The sequence below is a fragment of the Plecotus auritus genome (assembly GCF_963455305.1).
Source record: "Plecotus auritus genome assembly, chromosome: X".
Lineage (NCBI taxonomy): Eukaryota > Metazoa > Chordata > Mammalia > Chiroptera > Vespertilionidae > Plecotus > Plecotus auritus.
Window position 1 is genome coordinate 10,621,306 of NC_137784.1, and position 15,644 is coordinate 10,636,949.

General features: G+C 44.5%; 1 protein-coding gene across 3 annotated transcripts in view; it reads right to left on the minus strand.

The window, feature by feature from the left end:
* RAI2 (retinoic acid induced 2) overlaps nt 1-5,278 on the minus strand; it is a 67,343-nt gene extending 62,065 nt beyond the window's left edge. For 2 of the 3 annotated variants that reach the window (XM_080653712.1, XM_080653711.1), the window contains exon 1: nt 5,078-5,278. The gene's annotated coding sequence lies outside the window, so the exon portion shown is untranslated. Of the gene's footprint in view, nt 1-4,491; nt 4,877-5,077 lie in introns of those variants that run through there. The other variant, XM_080653710.1, reaches the window with a different exon arrangement.
* Nucleotides 5,279-15,644: the final 10,366 nt, after the last annotated feature.

Here is a 15,644-nt window from a genome sequence, read left to right on the forward strand (position 1 = left end):
TCCTATGCACCAAAAGTTTGCTGGTTCGATTCCAGGTCAGGGCACATGCCTAGGTTTCAGGCTCAATCCCTGGTAGGGGGCATGCAACAGGCAGCTGATTGATGTTTCACTCTTGTGTTGATATTTCTCTCCCCCCTCCCTTTCTCTCTCTAAAACTCAATTTTTAAAAATCTTTAAAAAGAAAACAATTACAACAGAAATAGAAACTGCAAGGATTTTGATGTCTAGGAGGCCCCAGCCCTATCTCTAAGTGAAGATTAAAGTGGGCTTTTAAGAAAGGCCCAGGGCCCACGCTTGCATAGTAAGTATAGAAATTATTCAAGGCATCTGCTGGTTGAGCTGCCTCCATCTTAGCTTTTCTGATCTGTTTAAGGCACAGGATGGGGCAGAAGATCACCAAAGTCAAGTATGTTCTTTCAATAACATTTCTGGGTTTGCAATATAATTTGGTGAAGCAGATAGAGAAACATGATCAAATTATGTGTGTCTGTGTCTGAACATGCATGTGTGTGTGTGTTCATGGCTAGAATGAGAAGGAGGGACATGTGAGAAATACAGAAGTACTAATATGGAAACCAAAATCACCTCCTATCAGTGGCCATTAGAACAGAAGAGAGTTGCCCTGGCCAGCATTGCTCAGTGGTTAGAGCATAAGCCTGCGGACCAAGGAATTTTGGGTTCGATTCTGGTCAAGGGCACATTCCTGGATTGTGGGTTTGTTCCCAGCCCTGGTTGGGGCATTTGCAGGTGCGTGCGGGAGGCAACTAATGGATATATCTCTCTCATAATGATGTTTCTCTCTCTCCCCCCCTCCCTCCCACTCTTCCACTCTCTCTAAAAAAAAAAACAATGGAAAAAGTATCCTTGGGAGAGGACTAACAACAACAAAAAAACCTCACAAGGGAGCAGTAGAATCAAGGGGCTCATAAAAAATTGTGAGCCAGGCCACATGGCTCAGTGGTTGAGCATCAATCTATGAACCAGGAGGTCACATGATTCCTGGGTTGCAGGCTCAATCTCCTGTAGGGGGTGTGCAGGATGCAGCCAATCCATGATTATCTCTCATTATTGATGTTTCTATCTCACCCTCTCCCTTCCTCTCTGAAATCAATAAAAATACATATTTTTTAAAATTGTGAGCCATGAAGGAAACACCTTGAATCTGGAAAGAATGAGATGATGGGTGTCTGGGCAGACAATTAGGTAGGAGAGAGAAGTGATAATCAGAGGCATTCTCCAAAGACAAGAGCTGCCAACTCTACAGTGAAGATGCCACCCTAATTCCTAAATCAAGCTTAGTTCAGAATCCCACGCAGGCTTTTGTGCAAGGGAGAGTACAATTAGCCTCTCCTCCTCTCTAGAGCCTCATTCTCTGAGGTCTCCCTCAGATTCTGATAAGGGAGACAGCAGAGTCGAAAGCATCTCATATATGGATTCAAATCCCTGCTCTCCCAATGACTCCAAAATTATAGGGGGTTAAGACTGCCATCTGGTTGGAATGGGGATAAGGGACTAGCTTTGACAATGCATTTACATAGCAAGACCCCAACTCATTTTTATTTTGAGTTTATTTAATGAGATGGTTAAAAGTCAAAAATACCTGCTCACCCTCTGGGCCTCAGTTTCAGTCTCGCTATCCTCATCCACAAGGTGGGAATGCCTGTCTCATGTGGACTTGTCAGCTTATAACTACTCAGGACATAACACCAGGAACTGAGTCCCCAACCAAACGTTCATAGCTCAAGATTTCTCCCTGCTGGGTTTCCCTTGAGAATGACTTACAGCTCCCTCCCCAACACCATTCACTCTACCAGCTCCATCATTTAGTCACTCAACTCTCACTTATTAAGCAACAGCTGGGTATTGGGTATTCTAAGATGAAAAGGCACAGCCTTTCCACATTAATTAGTTAGGGACTATTTGGGGTCCATCTATTTGGCACATATGCCCTGGGTGACTGGGCTGGGTATTTGGTAGGCTCCCCTTGCCCTTAGGTACCATATATTGTGAATGGGTAGGGGCTGAGGACTCTGGCCTTTGGGATAAATACAGTAAATAAGAGATTTGGGGGAGGGGTAGAGGTACATGTTGCCCATTTAAATCATAACCACTAAAGCCTGGAATCAGACATTTGACAGGAAATTTCTCTGAACCTCAAGGTCCTTATCTGTAAAACAATACCTCTGTCACATCATGGATTCCCACATGGGAAGTATTTGGCAGACAGTGCAACAACAAATATCAATTCCTCTCCCAATTTATTTCCCTTCACTACCCTCTTCCCCCAAATCTAAGATTAGAGAAGGAACCAGAGAACAGAAACTTCGTATTTTCTGACTGGAGAGTCACAGCACACTGTATGTGAATATCTCCCCATTCAGAATACCTCTATTCTGAGTCCAATGGATTGGGGGAGGCTAGTCTTATCCAGTTTTCAGGTCATTGTAACTAGTGCTGTATGTGTTTCCAGGTGCTATAGAACTCCTAGCAGCACCTGGTCACATACCTCCCATCCTTTTTTTTTTCTTTCTTTCTTGCCTTTCAGAGACCCTGTCTCAGAGGCTGTTTTCTGGCTACAAGACTTTTTATTTTACAGTCAATACCCAGCTGCCCATCAATCAAGTTTTCACATTGGCAACTGGCATCACCTGGAAAGCTGTTCTTTCTTTTAATCCTGAGCTGGGCAGGTTTTCCTGAGCTGAGCATCAATGCTGAAAGTCTGGGGTTTCTATGCATTGTAAAGGACTCCCGCCCTGGATAGCTGATTGGTGCTGGTACCAAAGCAGCCAGTATCATAAATGCCAGTCTGAATTGGCTCATAGTGCCTGGCACCTTGTGGCTGCCTCTAGTGGGCACCTGTCAGGATGAGACACACGTGCCAATTTGGAGTATATTGTGTGTGTGTGTGTGTGTGTGTGTGTGTGTGTGTGTGTGTGTGAGGTGGGGTCTGGTAGTGGGTAGGTGGCCTCTTTGGGCTTCTAAGGAGCAGAGGAATTGGGATACCACCAGGCTTATGTATCTGTGCCTTCCAGCCCACCCCCAGCTTCTGAAGCACAGCTCCCCCTCCCCATTTTCCCCTTTGAAAATAAAACGCTAAGGACAAAACTGGGTGGGAGCATAATGCTGCTCTAGTGAGTGGCTCCCACCCACTAGCCTCCCCACTATCTTCCTCCAACACTGCCACCCCTCCACCGCAACAAAGGCACATCACTACACATTTTCAAAGTTATCAGAAGTCTCTTGGTGAATCAACAAACGATTCTGATGACTCAAAAGGAGGAAGAGAGGCATCCAGAAAATGGTGAGAAAGATTCTCTGGGAAAAAGCACAGCAAACCTTGCCCTATGCATGCAAGGCTAAAAATTGTTTTCTTCCTGCTGGCTGCTTTTCTTTCTGTTCTAAAGGGAAGCTTCCAAGAATCGGCTAAATAAAGGGATCACACCAGAGGATGAGAGAGAATGCTAAACCAACAAAAACAAAGACCCTAATGAAACAGAGCGAGCCATGAAAATCCGCGGTTATCAAAACTTTGTTTGGCCGTATCTATTTATCATCGCTGCACACCCGGGCTCTGCGGAATATCATTCTGTTGATGTCACTTATCCTCAGCAAAATATTTACACATCCTTAAAAAACGCCAGATGAGGGGGGCCAGCCTGCGCACCGCAGCAGCCTGCAGCTCACGCCCAGTCGCTGAGTTCTGGGCAAATTGCGGGGTGGGGGCACGAAGGAGGGTGGCTCCTGTGGGCACAGGTAGGAGCTTTGGGCAGTTCCCAGAACGCGGCCACCCGGCGCTGCGCCCTGCCCTGCCTACCTCTCTCCCACCTGACTCTGCAAGAAGCAGCCACATCCCTGATATGGTGTCAGCGCCACCCCCACCTCCCCCTGCCTTTCTCATTGATTAAGTTCTCAAACCATTGTTAAAGCCCGGTGGCCTTTCCCTGGAAAACTGGGCTGAATTCATTTAGGCTTCCCCGTGCCACAAAAGGAATATTCATAAAAGTTTGGCAGGCAGAAAAGGAGGCTGCGTGCATGCCACGGGGTGGGTGACAATTCGCTCCTCCAAAGCCACCTTCTTTCTCCACGCCCCATCCCTCTCTCCATCCATCCGTCGTGCCCCAAACCTACTCCAGGGACTTCCGATAGTGAAACACAAAGCAGCAGCTGTTTGGCAACATTTCTACCCCTCGCCGGCAACCGTGGTGGGATGCCATTTCCCCACCCAGGCAGAGCTTATCCGGAACAATAGTCGGGCTTTAACCAGCAAACAAGCAAACACACAGCGCGCAAACGTGACCCTGAAAAAGCCAGCGCGGCAAGAAGCAACAACTCCCTCCGCAGCAAACGGCACCACGGAAACGCACGCAAAAAAAATGCAGCACGAACGCTGCCCGATGCCTAACATGGCAGAAAGCCTGAGCCAGTGTGGGCCACCCCGAATCTGAGCACTGGGGGGACAAGAGGGCTCCCGGGGCGCCTATGCACACTCACCCGGCTCCGGGAGGATGCGGGGCTGGCCAAGCGTCACAAAGGCAAGCCCAGCGCGATCTGGCAAAACCCAACTTTCCACCCGGCTCGCCAGGGCCGCCAGATACGTCAACAGAATCCATCTTTCGAAGGGCCTGGAAGGCGCTGGTTTTCTGGGCTGGGGCAGAGCGGCAGAGCCAGAGGCAGCCCGGTGCGGTGCCCAGGCGCGGAGTTCACCGTGCGCCACCCTCTGCGTCCGGTGCCAGCGCTGGTGGCAGCCTGAAACCCACTTCGGGGGGCCCCCTCCCTGCTGGCCTGCGCCGCCTCCCTGGCCCCGCTGGCAAGTGCGCGGCGCCTGGAACGGGAGCGGGGCCCAGATACACCGCACGGATAGCGGCCTCCGCCAGCGTCCCCGCCTCCGCCCCCCGCCCGGCCCTTCCCGCTGGCCCGGGCTTCAGGGTGCCGTCCTGCCCCCGCGAGCAGGCCCCTCCCCAGGCGCGGGGCCCCGCCAGGCGCTCCCGGTCCGGCGCGCCCCCTGCTTCCCAAGGCAGGTCCGCAATGGGAGGGCGAGGGGGGACCCCAGCCCGCACGGGGGCGCCGCGGCCGCTACCTTGCTATTGCAGCCGCCGCCTCCAGGAAGCCGCGGGGTGGTCACGGGTGCGGGAACTCTCCGGTCTGGCCTCGCCGCCCGCCTCCTGAAGGGGGTGCGTAGCGGGGCGAGCCGCCGTCGCTGCTGTCACTGAGCTGCTGTCGCTGCCACAGCTGCCGATTGTGCGTGAATGTGTGTGCGCCTCTGTCCGGGCGAGTGTGTGACTGCGTGCAGCGCCCGGGCTTTACTATATACACCAAGGGGTGGGAGGAGGCGGGGAAGGGGAGGGCTTGAGGGAGGTCGCGGAGGAGGGGGAGCAGGAGGGGGGCGAAAGGGTACCCAAAGAGGATGTGGCGGAGGAGGGACAGGTGATCTAGCCCATGGGGAGGGCGTGGCTGTAGGTGGCGTGGATTGGTAGCAGGAAGAGGCTCCCGGGCGCCGGTTGGGAGTGGGGGGTGGGAAAGACGGTGGAGCACGGACCCTGCCACCTCCCAACAGGCTAGGGACCATTTCAGACCCCAGGATGGAGAGGAGAGAGCACGGAGCCCAGGAGGGAGGAAGTGTCTGGTTGATGAAGGTGGGAGAAGTGGGAAGGGCCCAGCGATCACACTCTAAAATGCCAATTGTGATACATGTCGAAGATCCTTCTCACAAGGTGGGAGATTATTAAAGACAATATTAGTCCACGGACATAATTTCATTTCCACATAATTGCTTGAGAGGCGATTCATTTATTAAGCTAACATTTATTAAGCACCTAGTATTTGCCAGACACCGAGCTAAGAACTGGAGTTACAGAGATGATGAATATATGGTTCCTAATCAGTATATAAATAATAAGTATCATTACTACTATTGATCATTTTAAAACAAAATAGAAAACCAAATACTATAAATGTTTTAACTGTGCAAAGAAAGCAACTACATTGCTTTAATTAATCCATAAAGATTATTTTTCTACTCATCAAAACAGGATGAAGAGCGAATGGCAGAGCAGAAATGACTTTAATCAGAGCAGAGAGCTGTCCCAACACTGTGAGTAGTAACCATGACTTAACCTCTTGTAGAAGTGGGATGGCCAAACAGAAATACATCAAGAGCAGCCTGGCAAGTTTATAATTAGTATGGGAACCTGAACTTGTGTTTAAAAGGTTCTATTCTAGCCTTATGTGGTAGAAAGCAGGGCCTCACTATGACTTTCGTGGACACTGCCTTTGTGGACCCCTTCCTCCATAAAAAAGTAAAAATTACATTTTTTTCAATTGCATTGTAAAGATAAATATATTAATATTATATATTAAAACATTTTCTTCAACCTAAAAGATCACTTTTTCTTCTGATTTTAAATGAAATTAAAACATTTCCATGGGCCCCTCAAAGCTTTGTGGGCCCCAGCCACTGTGCCTACTGCCCCTAACAGAGAAATCAGCCCTGTTAATACCATCTCTTAATACTAAATTTCCTCTTATGAAAAAGAAGAGTTAAATTAAGAAGTGCCCAATCAATATAAGGGCAGAAATACACACAGTGCAAGTTTAAGAACTGATAATAATGAACATCAACAGAAAGGACCAGTTCCTACTTTTTTCAATCAAGCTCTTGGGTTTTAATTATTTATTTTTAAAATATGTTTTTATTGATTTCAGAGAGGAAGGGAGAGGGAGAGAGATAGAACATCAATGATGAGAGAGAATCATTGGTTGGCTGCCTGCTGCACGCCTGCTACTGGGAATGAGCCCACAGTCCAGGCAGGTACCCTAACTGAGAATCCAACAGTGACCTCCTGGTCCATGGGTCAATGTTTAATCACTGAGCCACACAGGCCTGGCCAAGCTCTTGGGTTTTAAATGAGCTGTGAGTAACTAATGATACCTATGGAGATATTTGTCTGTGAATGTCTTCAACCACTTCAATAACCACAGACTTCCTCTATGGATCTAATAACTGTTCTGATCAGGTATGTGAGGGCTCAGTTACCAGGATGTAGCTGGAATACAACTAAAGACACAGCTAGGCAATTATAATAGGGCAAGTTCATGGATGAAAGATCCATAAAGGTTTTGTGTGTGTTGAGGGGCATGTGTGTAAAAGGTAGGGATTGACATCCTGGAAGGCAATTACTAGCTTATTTCTTTTGATGGCTTCATCACAACCATGGGTTCATGTTTGAACATCACTGGCAATTGTGATTCATATTTGCTGCCCTTTGAAGTGCTTATGTTTTTAGGAAATACTATATTGATTCGGATTAATGCATAATAAATAGGTATCATTGCCCCTATTCCCAAAGAAATGTACAGTGGCACCCCTCTGTATTTTCATCATGGCTGCCCTTGCAGAGAGAAGAGAAAAAGAGGAGTCCAGAAAGAGAGGATCTAGGTCGGGGTGAAGGAGATGTTTTGGGAAAGAATAAAGACATTAATATGGAAGAATTGTGTTCATACACTTAAAGGGATGACTAAGAAAATGGAGGTAAGAAAAGATATACCCAACAGAAGAAAACAAAATTTCCAGAGTTGCTCAGGGTGATTTTTGAGATATGTAACTCTAATATTTTGTGATTTTTAAATTAGGACTGAAGAATTTTTCTGTCTCAGATCTGATTCTTTTATCTCTATCTTGCTTCTCTAATACAGCATCTCCTCATAATCTAGTTTTCAACATACTTGCCATATAGATGGGCCATTCACTCATTTATTCAATAACCATCTTTTAAGCACCTGCTGTATGGCAGTCACTGAGCGAAGGACTGTGATTGGAAAGATGGTTAATAAGGGTTGCTGACCCCAAGGAACTCAGAGGCCAGTAAATAAAGTGTTAATAATACAAAGTGACACTATGTGGTACATGAGGAGTTAAAAGTGGGCCAGATGAATACCAAAGGAGGGGCCTATCCCTGTACTTGGAAGGGGTAGGGAATGGCATGAAGAGAGCAGAAAAGATTGCACATGGAGGGTGACAAGAGCTGAGCATTGAGAGATGAACAGGAGTTTTTCAAAGTGAGGGAAAGCCATTACAAGTGAAGGGAATGGCAGGTACCAAAGCTTGGATACAAAGGAGGCTGCAAATATTTTGGGAGGCTGCTAGAGTAGTCTGTGAAGAATAGTGGTGGGGATTGGGACAGGGGAAGGCAGGAGTTATTTAAGATTCCCTGGTCTGTCCTGTAAAGGAGCTTTTTGTAGTCAGTGGGGAGTCATTGAAGGACTTGAAGCAAGGGTGTGAATAACCAGGAAAGATTTGGGTTGAGGAATGATCACTCTGATGGTGGGTGTGAAGTGCTGATCGGAGAGAGGTAAGGTTGGCAGCATGGAGACCAGGTGAGAGAGACTGTGGCAATGATCCCAGTTTGAATCAAGGCAGTGTCAACAGAGATGAAGGGTTGGAACTTGAGTCAAGTGGTACTCAAGACATAGAATCAACAGGAATAATTATGGAGGAAATACGGTGACTTACACCTGGCTTTCTGAATCATATGACAAAGTGGATGGGGGTGTGGTCAGCGAGATACAAGTCCCTGGGAAGAGAATTAGATTTGTAGCTGGAAATGATGAATGTCATAGGTTCCCCCGGAGGCCAATCCTGAAACGAAGATTTGAGTGCAGAAAGTTGATTTCCAAGGCAAAGGAAACACTGGAGGGGTGTGGGAAAGGGAAACAGAGGGATGACAGCCAATAGAGGGTATGTAATCAAGGCCAATTACTACCATGGGCAAGTGGAGGTTAATCTTGCAAACAAACTCTTGGACATCATACAAAACACCCACTTCAGAATTGTCCCACTCATAGGGTGATGATTTTCTGGCAATTTCAACCTGCCACCCAGTATTGGCAGAGAGTCTTTTTTTAAATTTCTTTATTGATTAAGGAGTTACATATGTGTCCTTATCCCCCCATTATCCCCCATCCCCCCCGCTCATGCCCTCACCCCCCTGTTGTCTGTGTCCATTGGTTAGGCTTATATGCATGCATACAAGTCCTTTGGTTGATCTCTCCCCCATATCCCCACCCTCCCCTACCTTCCCTCTGAAGTTTGATGGTCTGATCGATGTTTCTCTGTCTATGGATCTATTTTTGTTCATCAGTTTATGTTGTTCATTATATCCCATAAATGAGGGAGATCATGTGATACTTATCTTTCTCTGACTGGCTTATTTCACTTAGCATAATGCTCTCCAGTTCCATCCATGCAGAGAGTCTTTATCAGGTATAGGGAAAGGATACTGGTTGGCAGCTTCAATGTCTGTGGAGCATGTTGAAATGGTAGAATCCAAAAGATGTGGGTAGTGCACCACCAGTGTGTGCTCCAGGGAGTTCTGGTTAGTACATCTTGAGTTGGAAGTATATCTTGGGTAGCCACAGAAAGAAGTCCAGTAGGCATTTGCAAGAACAGGCTTGGAGTTCAAAATCTAAGCTGGAGACCTAGATTTGGAAGCTGTTAAGCCCTGGGTGTTAGTTGAACCAGTGGGTATTGATGAGCTCTGCAGAAGACATATGTGACTTAAGTTGATGACTGAGCCCATCACCCTTGGCCATGCCAACATGATCTGATCTGATCTGATCTGCATGAGCATCATTGTGAATTTCTCTAGGAGTTCCTAGAAGCCTTGAAGGTGTAATGCCAATTTAGTGCTCATGGGTGTGTATGTCTTTGGGGAAAGGGGTCCATTGCTTTCACAAAATCCTTAAGGGGTCTGCATTTTACTGAAGTTGAATAATGTATTTAAAATATAAAGTCTTTAAAAAATTCAATGGTCAATCATATTTACTAGATGATTGAGTGACTGAATGCAGGTGGGCATTTAAACACATAATCACAATGAAAAAGTGTTAATACTAGAAAAAATGCAAAGGGTAATTAAAGCACAGAGGACTGAAATCAAACCTAGGCTCAGGGAAAGAGAATGGAAAACATTCAGAGAAACAGTCCAGCAAGAATGACATTTGAAAATTATTATATTTAAGGACGGCATTTTTAGATAAGGAATATTCAGAGTCTGTGGGGTAAGAGAAAGGTTTTAACCGTTTTGATAGAACAGAGACTTCTAATGTTGTTGGCATGGAGGGCTTCAGTATTCTTTATTTAGAGATTTCATGTGAACTGTATTATGCCCTGATTTTATATATGAACTGGCCCTGCTCTGCACTGGTTTCTTTTAGTCCAGTTGTAATTCTGTCTAGTCTCACAGTCAGGACAGTATTTGATTTCACAGGATTGTGAGAAATTGTCAAAGTGTAAAAGGCTCATTATGAAGGGCTCTGCTTATGGCTGCCCCATTCTGCATCCCCCATTCCTCTTTCCTAACAGAACCGCAATGTTGTTCAGGTATCCATCCCTTTCCTACAAAGCCATATACCTTAGAATTTAATCCTAGCTTCAGCATAGGGTCTATTTGATCTGCAGCAGATGGAATCCCTCCTGCTATAATTTGGAACAAATAGACCAGAGAAGAGATTTGCTAGGAGTATTATGGGTAAGTTCTTTATAGGAGAGCCACCCGCCCACTCCCAATGAACAAGAAGATAACGAAACCCCATTTGGAACTGTCAGTAAAAACATGATGCAGGTGTCCATATACTTGATTATATAAACTGGTGCACTACTGAGGGTAAAAGGGGTTGATATTACTAATTATGTAAGGGCCTAAGGCATAAACTGGGTATTCAAAGCGAACTGGATGGATGATAACTATGATGGCAGGAGCCGGCCTAGGAGAGACCTGATGCTCTCAAAGCAGCACAACAAAAATAGACGAAGAATCTGGAACTCTGATGATGTTATTGAACTGCTAGAATAAGCAACCATTTCTGAAGCCACCTGAACTTGTACTTCCTGTTACATAAACTATTACACTGCTATCTAGATTAAGTTTCTTTGAGTTAGGTCTCTATTGCTTGCAATTAAAAGCATCCTAAGACATACATGAAGTTGCTGGATTGCTTTTGTTTTGGTTTAGTCCCAGATGGGGTGAAGACTTTATGGATTCAAACGATCTAACAAAAACAAGTGAAAGGAGGAAGTAGGTCAGGAACTGATATTTCAATCTGACTTTAAAGACAAGTGAAGGAACTAATCTAAACTACCACGTGGCTGCACTTAATCTGGAAGGTACTGCGCTTGGCAGTTTTCATTTGAGCAGCGACTTAGAGGCACACTCCTGCCTCTGACCAAGGCTGACTCCTGTGCCCAAGGTCAGGAGCATTTATCTCTATTTCCTGCTCTCTCACTGCTCTGTTGGAGTGGCTTTGAACCAGCTGCTTCTCTCTGTGGACTTGGATCCCCTGTACCAGGAGCAGCCGTCTTGCCTCTGATGTCATGTCTAGTCTTTCTGACTTGACTTGTAAGTGAGTCCTTGACGTACATCTCCCACAGAACCTACCTCAATTCTCTCTGCAGGGGGCCCTCAATAAGTAATGGTTAAATTCACAATGATCTCCCCTCACATCTGTGGTCTCTTGCTCCTAAGGAGCTTCAATATACCGTATCTGGTTCAAGTCTTATAACCCTCAAATGTACCTTCCTTTTCTGTGGGGAGGGAGGATGTGGACAGAGAGGGGTCTGGGGCTGAAGCCATGTGACTGTCACCTGAGGCTACCAGGGTTGTCCAATCAGTGGAGAGCCCTGCACAAGCCAAGTGAGAAGCCAGGTTGCATGAGACAGAGTGGAATCCATATAGGTCACCAGAAAGGACCAGAAACAAAAATTATAGCCTGGAAGAGATTTGGAGTCAGGGACATGAAATAATAAGGCAGTGGATTTTGGTTAAGTGGAAAATAGACCCAGATTTGGTTTGGGAGAGCTGAATTATTTTGCCAGATGGGATAACAATGCCACCTATGGGATCGGTGTGGTTGAAATACGGGCACATCAAGGACCAAGGACAGGCTAGCTCAGAGATGACCCCACACTACCCAGGCTTCCGACGGGGGAAATGATGCTGAAAGGAGGAGGGCAGGCAGGAGAACTGGACACACACACACGGACACACGCACACACACACACACACACACACAGGCATCAGGGTTACTTTTCTTCTTACTTAAAAATTCATTCACAAAGGAGCCAGCTGATCTCCCAGTAAGAAAGCAAAAATTGGTAAAGTTGCCCTGGAGTAATGCCCTAGAGTGACAATGAGAATATTATCCAAAACAATCATTAAAAATAGCTGCTGAGACAGTCTATGTAAAGGGGACAACATCCCCAATCACTGAAACTACAGCCCCTTGTGCCAGGCACTATGGTGAGGGCAAGAGCACATTTCTACAGCTGTCTCTTAGAAGAGCTGCTGAGGACTTTCTCAGCCACCAAGCCCATCGGCTGCTGGAAATGATTAACTCTCCCATAGATACACCCTATCTGATCTAGCTGGCACACAGTGTATAAACAAAGGAGAATGTGGTCGTTAATTTCACAAATGGTCCCTGTCACAAAATGTACTGCATGTTCCCGAAAACTTCAGTGTGTGGGTGATGGGCAAGCTTTGTCCTAATTCATGCATGGCAGGTTTCTCCAATGTTATTGACTAGGTTTCTCTTACTACAATTGTAAGAAGTGGGAGGAGTTGCAAGGTCACTTGTTTTGTAATAGGACATCAATGTATAACACAGATAGGAGTTAAATCATGTCATTTTTCTGCAGTTATGAGAATTTCTCAAGTTATAAAATTTTATTTTATTTTTTCCATTTAAAATCATTTAAATTTTTCAATTACAGTTTACATTTAATATTATTTTGTATTAGTTTCAGGTGTACAGCATAGTGGTTACACAATCATATACTTTACATAATCATATACTGATATTTCCAGTACCCACCTGGCACCATACATAGTTACTACAATATTATTGACTATATTTCCTATGCTGTACTTTATATCCCCATGATAATTCTGTAACAACTAATTTGTACTTCTTAATCCCTTCACCTTTTAAACCCATCCCCCAACCCCTCTCCCATCTGGCAATCGTCAAAATGTTCTCTGTATCTATGAGTCTGTTTAGAAATTTATGATTGGAAAAATTTTATAGGAGAAAAAGAGAGCATGAGAAAAACCTCTCTTGCTAGGATGGCTAGCAGTTTTTATTGCTGTCCTTTGCATTTGTGGCCTCCCTGTGCCAGGTCAACATCCAAGTGCTCTCATGAGACTGCTCCCTGTCAGCCCCTGCTACCTCAGCTCCTCCCAGGGGAATCCTGATGCTCTTCACCCCCAGGATGATTCCTGCCCAATTTCTGAGCCAGACCACCCATATGTTGGATCTGAGATGAAGCTTGCCTCTCCCATTACAGCTCATCCTGTTCCTGAGGCATCACTCAACCACCAAGCTATAGCGTTTTCCAGTTGTCCTCTTCATGACCTTCTCCCACATTGGCCCAGCCCTAGGAGTAAGGTTTTGGGTCTGTTTCTCTTCATAGCTCTCACGTCTTCCTTTGGAAATGTAGTTCCACCACCTAAACCCACTCACCATAATATCCCCATCAATCTCTGAAGCTCATATTGCAGTCTGCATGGATAGAGTTGGTTTCTCATTCGCTGATGGTCTGCCTTGAAGGAACTGCCCCCAAACTTGACAGGAGGGTTGCATAAATGCCGACCACTATCATCCTGGATTATCTCTTTCACCCCTTCTATTAGAAGAGTCCTCATTAGAGATTTATAGTGATTGCTTTTCTTTTAAGAACAAATATTTTACTTGCAAATAGAGGTGACCTTTTGAAAATTACAACATTATTGCTTTATAATTTATTCACGGTTAAAATGGAAATACTGTAGAGTGCATATAATTTATTCTTTTAAAAAGGATTTTTCATTATGACTAAATTTCATTAAAAATTAAACGTAAGTGTAAAAAGCTATTTTATCTTCATGATAAACATTCAGTTATAACCACTCTCAATGATCTGTATGTTCCCTTCAAGTTTTTCTCTTGATAGCATTTACCCAAGTGAAACAGTATTACCTATGATTTTAGTCCTGCTTTTATCTCATAACTAGAGGACTGATGCACAAAATTCGTGCAAGGGGCTCAGCCCTCACAGCCCCAGCTTCGTCCAGAAGGTCGTCCGGATGGTCATTCTGCTGTTCGGTCTAATTAGCATATTAGCTCTTTATTATATAGGATAACTTCCATTGATAAGCATTTTCCATAGCATTCTAATAATATTACATAATCAGCGTAAACATTTTCAGTGGTTCAATAAACAATTCCATTAAGTGTATGCATCACCATAAAACTTAGCTTTTCCTCTACTGTTGGAAGTGTGGGCTATTTCCAAATTCTGCTGTTGTAAAGAACTCTACAATTGTGTATATTGATGTTCCCCATTAATAATATCTCAAAATAAATATACAGCTGTAATATTTCTGGGGCAGATGCAGAAACATTTACATGTTGCCAATCTGATTTTAAAAAGGATGTTCCACTTAATAACTCCAAATATGAGTTCTGGCAGTACTTGCCTTATGAATACTCACCAGCCTAGGCCAAAATATTTCTCATTTGGTAGTAAACTATATTTCACTGATTACTGTGGAGGCAGGCCATTTTTATGTTTATGTTTTTTATTTACATACTTAAAGGAATTATCAGTTTATTACTTTCACTCACTTATTAAATCATAGTGTTTGCATTTTATTTATATGTCTATTATTTAAAACAAAATAAATGTATGTCATAATAAAAACAAATAAATCCCAGAAGTAGGATTACTGGATCACATGGTAGTTCCATTTTTAATTTTTTTAAGAACCTCCATGCTGTTTTTCATAATCTTTGTACCAATTTACATTCTCACCAACAACATACAGGATTCCCTTTTCTTTATAACCTGCCCAATATTTGTTATCGCTTGTTCTTTTTATAATTGCTGTCTTAAGAGGTGTGAGGTGCTATCTCATTGTGGTTTTGATTTGCATATCTCTGATGATTAGTGATGTTGTGCACCTTTTCATATACCTATTTGGCTACTTGTATGTATTTTTTGGATATCGATTCAGGTCTTTTTACCCATTTTAAAATTGGGTTATTTGTGTGGGGTTTCTTTTTGCTATTGACTTGTATGAGTTCCTTATATATTTTGGATGGTAATATCTTATCTATACACTAGAGGCCCAGTGCACAAAATTCGTGCACGGGGTGTGTGTATGTCCCTTAGCCCAGCCTGAACCCTCTCTAATCTGGGACCCCTAGAGCAGTGGTTCTCAACCTTTCTAATGCTGCGACCCTTTAATACAGTTCCTCATGTTGTGGTGACCCCAACCATAAAATTATTTTCATTGCTACTTCATAACTAATTTTGCTACTGTTAATGAATTGTAATGTAAATATCTGTGTTTTCCGGTGGTCTTGGGCTCTACAGCAGTGGTTGGGAACCACTAGCAGGGTCGCCTAAGACCATCGGAAAACACAGATATTTACATGACGATTCATAACAGTAGCAAAATTAGTTATGAAGTAGCAACGAAAATAATTTTATGGTTGGGGGTCACCACAACATGAGGAACTGTATTAAAGGGTCGAGGCATTAGAAAGGTTGAGAACCACTGCCCTAGAGGGATGTCCAACTGCCCATTTAGCAGGATCAGTTGGACATC